General features: G+C 46.5%; 1 protein-coding gene across 6 annotated transcripts in view; it reads left to right on the top strand.

Moving 5' to 3' along the window:
- Nucleotides 1-63: 63 nt before the first annotated feature.
- Nucleotides 64-9884, top strand: part of CNDP1 (carnosine dipeptidase 1) — a 38697-nt gene continuing 28876 nt past the window's right edge. For 2 of the 6 annotated variants that reach the window (XM_047766955.1, XM_047766950.1), the window contains exon 1: nt 64-2778. The gene's annotated coding sequence lies outside the window, so the exon portion shown is untranslated. Of the gene's footprint in view, nt 2779-4677; nt 4758-9884 lie in introns of those variants that run through there. The other 4 variants (XM_047766951.1, XM_047766953.1, XM_047766952.1 and 1 more) reach the window with 4 other exon arrangements.

Genomic DNA, 9884 nt, shown 5'->3' with positions numbered 1-9884 from the left:
CGTTGGCGGAGGGATGCCTGCATCCACAGTGCACTGTGCTGGGCTGGGGCAGGGCTCTCCTCTCACCCGTTCCACCCATCCCTCCCTGTCCCTTATGCTGCCAAGCCACAGAACATCAGCCCAACTGGTTTAAACAAAACTGTCCATTGTCTCAGCTGATGGAGGGGACAAGAGTAAACTCTGCCAGGAGGAACCGCAGCCTCGTTTATCATAAAGTGTATGTTTTGTCTGCTCTGTTGACCATCTTGACTCATAGGCCAGGGAACAAGGCTGCTGTTTATTGGACCCTGTCACACCAAATACTTGGAACAGGATGGAAGTCATGCTTTCAGCCTCCATGACGTGCCATACTTCCTGGGTCCTCCTCTGTCCCTGGAGTCACCTCCACAGTGACCTCAGCAGCCTGTGTTCTGCTGCCTCCTTATCTCCTTCCTAATCATAGTCCTGCAAGTCCTCAGGGAGGCTTATCCAGGAAAACAGTCTGATAGCAATCGCTCTGCACCCTCTAGGGGCCAGGACCTTGGGGCTACCAGCTCTGGGTCTAAGCACTGTAACTTGAATTTCAAGTTGGGGACTGCAGGTTTCTCAGTGCTCGTGAAACATGTTCATCTAGCTGTTCTGTAGGAGGGGAGGCCTTCCCCAGTTGTAGAATCCAAAACTTGCCTGCATGGTGCTATTTCATGGTGGGAAGCTGGCCACTAACAAGAATACCCTGCCTGGCCTTATTTAGAAAAAAAGAACTGGAGTTCTCTGGTGGTGCAGCAGGTTGAAGACCTGGTGGCATTGTCATTGCATTGGCTCAGGTCGCTGCTGTGGTAGGATCCCTGACACAGGAACTTCCACGTGCTGCCAGTGTGGCCAAAAAAAAGAAAAAGAACTTACGGGGCTGCATTTTTGTCCCAGATGAGAAGGGACAAAATTGTCCCAAAGAAAAAGAACTTATGGGGCTGCATTTTTGTCCCAGAAGTCAAAGTTCATTCTGCTCTTGTATTTTGGCCTTGGCCTCAGGAAAGCAAAGGACGGTGGACATGTCAGGATCCTTAAACCGTGTGCATTAGTTTGTGAGGCTGCTGCAGACCCAGACAACACAGGCTTCCAGGTGATGAGAGTTCCCTTGGGCAGGTGGGGCTCCTCAGCCTTGTGTCAGGGTCATGACCTCTGCTCAGCCCTCGCCTGTCAGGGGAGAGAGGGCTCCTCGCTCCCAAGCACAATTCAGGCTCAGCACGTGTCCCTTCCCATCTGTATTTTAGCTCAGGTCTCTACTCACCACTCAGCCACTCCTAACTGCGCGAGAGGAGGGGAAACTTGCGTGGAGGAAATTCTGTCACTGCAAGAGAGGAAAACACTGGGGAGTCAACCTTTATGTGCCTCTACTGCCCCATGGTTATGCCATGACTTTTGTCCCAGGGAAAACAAGAAAAAAAATGGAATGTCTAGCATTACATAGAAAGGACTCAGGAAGCACACTTTGGTTCACTTTTCAGAGAGAATCAGGTTCACGTTCAGCATCATAAATCAGCTATATTTAGTAGAACCTATTATCCCACATCGTAAGAGAATGGCCCCTAAATGGGCTGATGGGTGAAGATACCTGTGTTTCCTGAAAGGGCCTTGCAGGAGAGGCTGGTTCAATGCACGACTTGAAAGGAACAGTCATTTAGTAGCTGAAGTTCCTCAGAACAACAGACAGTCCTGGCCAACTCCCCTCCCCAGGGAAACTGTGGACTTGGACCTAGATGTTTGATGGAGGCCACCCATTCAAGCAGGAGAGACCAGGGACTACCACCACCAGGGGAAACTGACTCACAGGCCTGGCGTGTTTTGGAAAGTCTCTCCAAGGCATTTGGAGACTCACAGCCTGTTAGGGGTTGAATTGCTTCCCCCTTTAAATCCCAGTGTTCAAGTCTGAATGCCCACCACCTCAGAGTGTCACCAGATTTGGAGATAGGGACACTGCAGAGGTAATCAAGTCTAAAGGAGGTCATGTGGGTGAGCCCTAACCCAGTATGACTGGGGTCCTTAAGAAGGGACGTTTGGGCAGGGGTGCACACAGGGAGAGGGCCAGGTGAAGGTGGGGGCAGAGGTGGGGCAATGCATTTGCAAGTCAAGGGATAATGAGGATTGCCTGCAGCCCCTGAAAGTCCAGCACAGATTGTCCCCCCAGCGCTCCCCACCTGTTGATATTGGACTTGTAGCCCCCAGAACGAGGGGATAATAGATTTTGCACAGTCTGCCGTCCTTCCTTGTGGCTCCAGCCTGTCATACATCCCCATGTATTCCCTCATGAGGGTCACAGTAATGGCGAGGACCCTGTCACCTGCCACAGGTAACAGGGTGTGTTCATGTCACCTCTCTCAGGTCTGCCGGCCTCGGGCATGTGCACGGCCCCCTTTAAAGTGACACCCTCCACACATGGCTGGCAGAGTGCTGAATTGTCACACTGAGTTGGCCCCGATGGCCTTCAATTACATCAGATGACTTCCAGGCCACTACCTCACCCCATATCTGTGCAACAAGATGAATTGTTTCTTCCACTGCTGTCAAATTGAATGAGAATCTCTGAAGCCTCTTTGTTTTCTGAATGTGAATAGGTCCACTCTTCCAGCCCTGTCTTCCCATGGGGTGGGGGGCGGTGCAGACAAGCACTTTGCAGAGGGATATTTAATGTGACCAGCTGAGGGCCTTGGTGAGACCTCCTCTTCCACTTTCCTTTGAGGTTCAGGAGAATTGCGGAGGCCCCAGAACTGCAGCCCAATGGATCCTAAACTAGGAAGAATGGTGAGTAGACCCTCCACTGTTCAGTCTATTGGAGTGGGGCTGGCTTGCTTAGAGTGCATGTTCCTTGCCAGTAAGCCAGGTGAGCGGAGCAGACCCCCGCCTGCACATAGAAATGTTCTCAGGTGCCCCCTTCTCAGCCTGAGCCATGTGGCATTTGGAAGTATTTTATAGGTATGCTTTATGCCACCAAATAATTAGATGACATTATTTTCAAGCATTTTATATAGTAGTAGTAGTTCTACTGGGCGAATGCTGGGATCTGGGTGTGGACAACAAGGTCCAGGCCAGTGGAGTGGGTTAGACACTCAACAGCACACTTTTCCGTACTCATTTTCTTTGCTTTGCTTTTTTTTTCCTTTTTGTCTTTTGAGGGCTGACGCTGTTCAGATCCTGCTTGGCTGTGGCCCTGGCGTAGGCTGGCAGTTGACCCAGCAGCAGGCAAGGAAGTTGTCCATACATGATCCATTGGGGTGGTTCCTCTGTAGCTTTTATTAAGTGACCCAGCTTCAGTGTTTAGGGTTTCAGGAAAAGAGCAGTTTTAGTTCTCAGTGACTCCAAGTCAGAAGAGTGGGAGAAAATTTAATATGTTTAGAGAGTTGTAGTCAGATTTTGGAGGAAACTAGAAATATTCAGGATCCAGTCTGATTTACAGGTAGATAACAAACCCCAAAGACAGTGAATAGGGCTTGTATCTGATAGTGGATGCACTATAGCATTTTTTGTTGTTGTTGTCTTTTTTTTTTTTTTTTTTTTACTGAATCAGTTTTCTTGCTACAGTCTCCTCTGCTTCTATTAAATATCACTGTAAGACCAATTCCTTTGTAAAATAAGTCTAGTCTCATTACTCTTGGTCTGATTATTTATTTACTTGCGGGAAGAACAGTGACTCTAGTCAGCTTTATTGGAACCTTCAATAAGGAATCTCCAATTAGACTTTTAGAAGCTTCTCAAGGCTAGAAAGCCAAGCCAAGCCAAGAATCGCCATCAGATTTTATGTGCAATACCTATAGATTTGGGTGAATTCCTCTCTTCTTCAGGCCCCCAGTATATACCTAAAAATTCCTGGGTCTGCCACAAAGTGACCTTCCATACTCACCCGTGAGGGTGGGACCTCTGTAAGCAAGGTACCAGGCTGTTTTTTCAGGAGGCTTTATTGATTCAATAGAGTCTTTTGTTCCTTAAAACTTCTTGTCACATCTGACTGTGTACATCATTCTCAAGTATGGCATTCTAGTCAAGACCTTTGTAATAAACCACTGTTTTCAGTTTTGTCCTGTTAAGGAGAACAGGGAGTTCCTCTTGTTGGCTCAGTGGGTTAAGATCCCAACTAGTATCCATGAGGATGTGGGTTTGATCCCTGGCCTTGCTCAGTGGGTTAAGGATCCAGCATTTCCGTAAGCTATGATGTAGGTTGTAGTTGTGGCTCCGATCTGGTGTTGCAGTGGCTGTGGTGTAGCCTGGCAGCTATAGCTCTGATTTATAGTTCCCTAGCCTGGGAACCTCCATGTGCTGTGGGTGTGGCCCTAAAAAGACAAAAAAAAAAAATAGTCAACAGGTAGATACTTGACTAAATGTGACCACAGGTCACCATGAAACAATTCTTAGTTATAAAGAGACTTTAGCTTTTTGAATATTGAGAAGACTCCTTTTTCTTTCTTTTCTTTTTTTGTCTTTTTGCCTTTTCTAGGGCCACTTCCGTGGCATATGGGGGTTCCCAGGCTAGGGGTCTAATCAGAGCTGTAGCCACCAGCCTACGCCACAGCCACAGCAACTCTGGATCTGGGCCGCACCTGCGACCTACACCACAGTTCACCGCAACGCCGGATCGTCAACCCACTGAGCAAGGCCAGCGATCGAACCCGCAACCTCATAGTTCCTAGTCAGATTTGTTACCACTGAGCCACGACGGCAACTCCAAGAAGACTCCGTTTTCTTAAGTAATCTGATTAAGAAAACATGAAGTTGAAGAAATTATTTTGGTAAGTACCACATCTTTGTTTTATAGGCAGATTATTCAATAGGAAAAGAAAAATCTTTTGCAATAATCAAAGAAAACCTTGTCCCTTTAACAGAGGAAGAATAGTAAATTCTAGTTTTGCATCAGTACAAAAGATATTAAAGACCTTTAAAAAAACTCATTATAAATTCATTTAATTTTAGCCAACTTTACCACTCCATGAAAGATTTTTTTCTCACTTTCTCAACTTTTTATACCTATTTATTTTTTATCCTTTATTCTCCTTAAGAAGTTGAAACAACCATTAAATAACCCCTAAGCAAGGATGAAATTATTCTCTTTTCCTTTAAGATCACATCTTCATACCTTATACCTTTTTTAAAAAAAACCCTGAAATCATGTTACGTACCTTGCATACTTTGTATATAGAGTTTTTACTTTACCCTATTTATTTCTAGTAGTTTCATTTACATATAAATCTAGAATCCTTTTTTTTTTTTTTTTTTGTCTTTTCTAGGGCCGCACCTGTGGCATATGGAGGTTCCCAGGCTAGGGGTCCAATTGGAGGAATTCTTAACCCATGGTAATTAATGTCTAGTGAAAACTAGAAAGTAAGCAATTGTGCACTGTTTGTCACATACACTGTCTCATACAACATTCTGAGACTTATGAACACATCATGTCATGATTTCTCTGACATCCATAGTACATCTTATTTTCAGTGTGGCAGAAGAATGTATTTACTAACAGACTCAAATATCCCTTAGTCTCTGTAATAAACCAGAAGTAGATCCATTTATACTTGTTTAGAAATTTCAGTATTTTATCTTTATTGATAAGTGATATAGATATTTAATGATTACCCATCATTTAACTTAATATAAATTAAAAGTTTAAGTTACCAAGAAGATTTGGGAAGCTATTTTTGAGCAGATGTATTTTATAAAACCTGACTCTCGCTGGGGTTGCTGTGGAGGATGTTGACTGGTGCTGGGAGCCGGGCGCCTAGGGATGTGGTGGGAGAGAGAAGAGAGAGTGTGGGCCCAGCTTCAGTCCTCTGAGGTGCACCGTTTGACCTGCCAGGGCCCCTGCCCAGAGCTTGTGCCTGGAGGGAGAAAAGGGCACATGGGCTGTGTGATAGAACCCAGAAAAGCTGTTAGGAATTCTGTTTTGAGCCAGATAGAAACATTGGAGCAGGAGAATTGAACCCTAAGGATGTCTCCTGTCCCTGCCCTGCGAGGGGTGAGAAGACTCAGGCTGTCTAGGGGCAGCTGCAGTGTCTGGGCTCCTAATAGATCTTAGCTGGGCAGCTGGCCAGGGGCACCTGGGAACACAGGCCAAGTGTTATCCTGGAGTGATCACACAAAGCCCAACACCCCACTGACCTTGCACCTTGGGTTGGATCTTGAGTTCAAGGTGCTTGGCCCAAAGTTATTAGTAAATCCCATGATGCTGGAGGCTGGTGGTATCCAGGATATGATGTTCATGCTTTTTAGGGTGTAGTGAGCAGAGCACACAAGCTTCCCTGCATGCTGTCTTTTTATTTGGGAAGGTTTGTGTTGGGCCCTGTTTCTGGTGGGTCTGCATGTTGAAACAGTTTATGGAAGCTAGCACCGGGCCAGGCTATAGAGACTTTGCCTGCCAGGAGGTGAAGCTATGGTGGGGACTTCTGATCAAGATTCAGTATGACTTCACTCTAAACTCTGCCATCCACTTCAGACAATGGACGATGAAGATTGAGCAAGTTGCACATGCTTTAAATGTTTTAATTAAAAAGACATGGACTTGGGAGTTCCCGTTGTGGTACCATGGGCTAAGAGTCCCACTGTAGCAGCTCAGGTTGCTGTGGAGGCCCGGGTTTGATCCCCAGCCCAGAGCAGTGGGTTAAAGGATCTGTTGTTGATGAGGCATAGGTTACAGCTATGGTTCAGATTCAATCCCTGGGTGGGGAAATTCCATATGCCACAAGTGCGGCCAAATGAATAAATAGACATGGACTCAAAAACAGTAAATATCCTTACTGAGCATAAATGAAATGAAACATGGAGTTCCTGTCATGGCTCAGTGGTTAAAGAATCCGACTAGGAACGATGAGGTTCTGGGTTCAATCCCTGGCCTCGCTCAGTGGGTTAAGGATCTGGCGTTGCCGTGAGCTGTGGTGTAGGTTGCAGACATAGCTTGGATCCCGCGTTGCTGTGGCTCTGGCATAGCAGATTCTGGCTACAGCTCCGATTCGACTCCTACCCTGGGAACCTCCATATGCTGTGGGAGCAGCCCAAGAAATGGCAAAAAGACCAAAAAAAAAAAAAAAAAAGGAAGAAAAAGAAATGAAATGAAACAGTGGTGAACAGGAGCTGAGGCTGCAGCTTTGCTGCACCCTGGATCCAGATAGACCACTACACCTGGGAATGAGACCCTGAGTGGTAACAAGGACCGGGAACACCCCCCTACACACACACACACACACACACACACATATTAGCAAGGACCAGAAACATCCCCCCCCACACACACACTCACCCCAGCACAGGGCAACCAGAGCCAGTGCTACTGCACGTGTGAGGCTCCATGCCAGAGACAGCCCTGCCCTCTACTCACACTGGGAGCGCTATGCCACCAGCCTAAGACCTGGTCCTCGACTGGGCATCTTGAAGCACCAGGAGGAAGTAACCCCAGATTTCTAGGCACAAATCACTGCAGAGAGAAGGAGAATAAACCAACTGTCATTCAAATTGAGCCCACAAGTTAAAATTCTGAAGTATATGAGAGAAGCTAACAACAAGAAACTCTGCAAGATTGAGAAGTGAATTTCCTGCCACTGAAAGGCAAACAACAGAACATGCTTTACAATGGATACAGAGTACATTTAAAATCAAGATGGAGTTCCCATCTTGGCTCAGTGCTTAACTGAACCCGACTAGCATCCATGAGGATATGAGTTCGATCCCTGGTCTTGCTCAATGGGTTCAGGATCCAGCGTTGCTGTGAGCTGTGGTGTAGGTTGCAGATGCGGCTCGGATCCCGTGGTGCTGTGGTTCTGGTGTAGGCTGGCAGCTACAGCTCTGATTGGACCCCTAGCCTGGGAACCTCCATATGCCACAGTTGCAGCCCTAGAAAGACAAAAAGACAAAAAACAAAATCTTCAAGAGATAAATGAAGGACTTAGAATAAGAAATTGGGCACATACAAGTCAAGTACTGATGCATATGAAACCCAACCTGTTTGCAATCCTGAAAATGGAGACTAGTCACTGCAGTAACTCAGTTGAGGTTATAAATGCTGACTGGCTACAGTCAGAGAGAATGATCTGGACAGCAGGGCTAGGAATTCACCCATGGAGCAGAGCAAAGAGAGGAAAGGCAAAAAGAAAAGCAAAGCCAGCTGGAGGATGTATGAGAACCTGAAAGACTCCAACTGCAGTCGGGGTTCCAGAAAAAGAATAAAGGAAATGACAGAGAAGTAGTGCAAGCAGGTAGTGGAGAATGTCCTGGAGGAGAAGAAGCAGAGGAAGATTTTGACAGAAGAGAAGCCATTTTAGGGCTGAGCCATTGTGTGCTCTAAGCCCTTCCTCCATGCTTGTCCTTGGAACAGGTCTCAGTAATTACCGACCTTAAGGGAACAAAAGAATGCAGGAACAAGCAGCTGTTATCAAGCAAAGAAGTAGCAATAGCAAAGCTAATCAATCGGTTGTAGAGACCCCCATTTCTGATTCAGTGGTGAAGATTAGCCTGGAGGGGATTTCCCTGTGGCTCCAGCAGGTTAAGGATCCCTCACGTTGTCACTGCTGTGGCTACTGTCCTCTCAATTCTATGCTGAATTCTTAGCTCAAGCCCCTTGGCTTAAAACATCCCCACTTTGGCTGTTGGAGAAAGATCCTTGATGTTCTCCTTACTTGCTGCAAGCCCTCAATCCTTCTCCTGCCACTCGACTTGCTCATGTCTTTTGGCTCAACACCCACCAGCAGGTGAACTCAGTGTTCAGGTAATAGTAACAGAATTACTAGGAATTTTATAGAATAAAAAAAAAGAGAAATGAGTTCCAATCTGAAAATGGACGATGAAGAATGAGCAAGATATAGAAATTCATCAATCAGACACGTCACAGTGAAGCTGGGGACCTCCGGGAATGGGAGGAAGGGCAAGGTGGCGGGCAATGATCCTGTGAATGGTGGGGTGCGGGTTTGTCAATGTTGTGGGATGCTGAGACCGGCTCAGCAGGATGGGGCTGAGGAACGGGTGCTGTGAAACAAGGAGAAAAGTTAACATAAAACAAGACACAGAGACATTTATCTTAAGTAAAGGTGGGAACTGGGGGACTCAAGGTCTCAGGGACCAGGGCACCCCCTCAAAAAACCACACTGTTTTTATTGTGCTCTTGAGGATTACGTCAAGGAGGAGGGGGTTGTAGGTGCAGGATATAGGTTTTTTTAAGTTATTTTAATAGTCACATAGGGGTTGCTGATTAAGCTTTTATTCTGACCTTTAGGCATTTAACAATCATTAGCATTTGAGGAAGCTTGGCGTCTGCTATCTATGCATAGCATCTCGAGAATCACCATTGTGCTTCTGCAGATGGCCTTTCTGTAGCAACCCAGGGCAGGGCGTGCCTAGGTTTGCACCTTGGTTGTCCTTGCTGATGCATATCCTGCTAACCATAAACCCCTTGGGGCCATGAGGCTCCTCTTTCTTTTATTCTTAAGAGGATGTATCATGCTGTGCAAACGGAGTGCCCATCTGCACAGGTCCTTTGTACCTAGACCAATGCATTATGTCTTCATTCAGCTGACCCTATGAATAACTTATGCCTTTAGGTCTTGGTGCTTAAGCTTAAGTCATTCACCAGCACTGGGACGGTTTTTCAAGCAGGAAGATGGGGTAAAGTAAAGCAGGACAAGATGGAGTTTTCAGCAAAGAGGCTAGGAAAATATTGTAGAAACATGTCTCGTGACAGTGGGATGCAAGGGGGGGTCCCTGTGAGGTTGCAGTGGTTGGTGGTGGCTTTGCTCATGACGACCTTAAAGGCCGGAATGCTTTGGATGGTGAGAGGAGCAAAGGAGCCTGAAGGCAGGCAGACAGATGAGCAAAGTCCCCTTGTGGGTTTTCAGGAACTGGAGGCTCTTGAGACTGCCAGGAGGAAAAAGTCTGCCCAG

This window comes from Phacochoerus africanus, chromosome 2 (assembly GCF_016906955.1).
Source record: "Phacochoerus africanus isolate WHEZ1 chromosome 2, ROS_Pafr_v1, whole genome shotgun sequence".
Lineage (NCBI taxonomy): Eukaryota > Metazoa > Chordata > Mammalia > Artiodactyla > Suidae > Phacochoerus > Phacochoerus africanus.
Note: the sequence above shows the minus strand (reverse complement) of the source record. Positions and strands in the feature narration are given on the sequence as shown.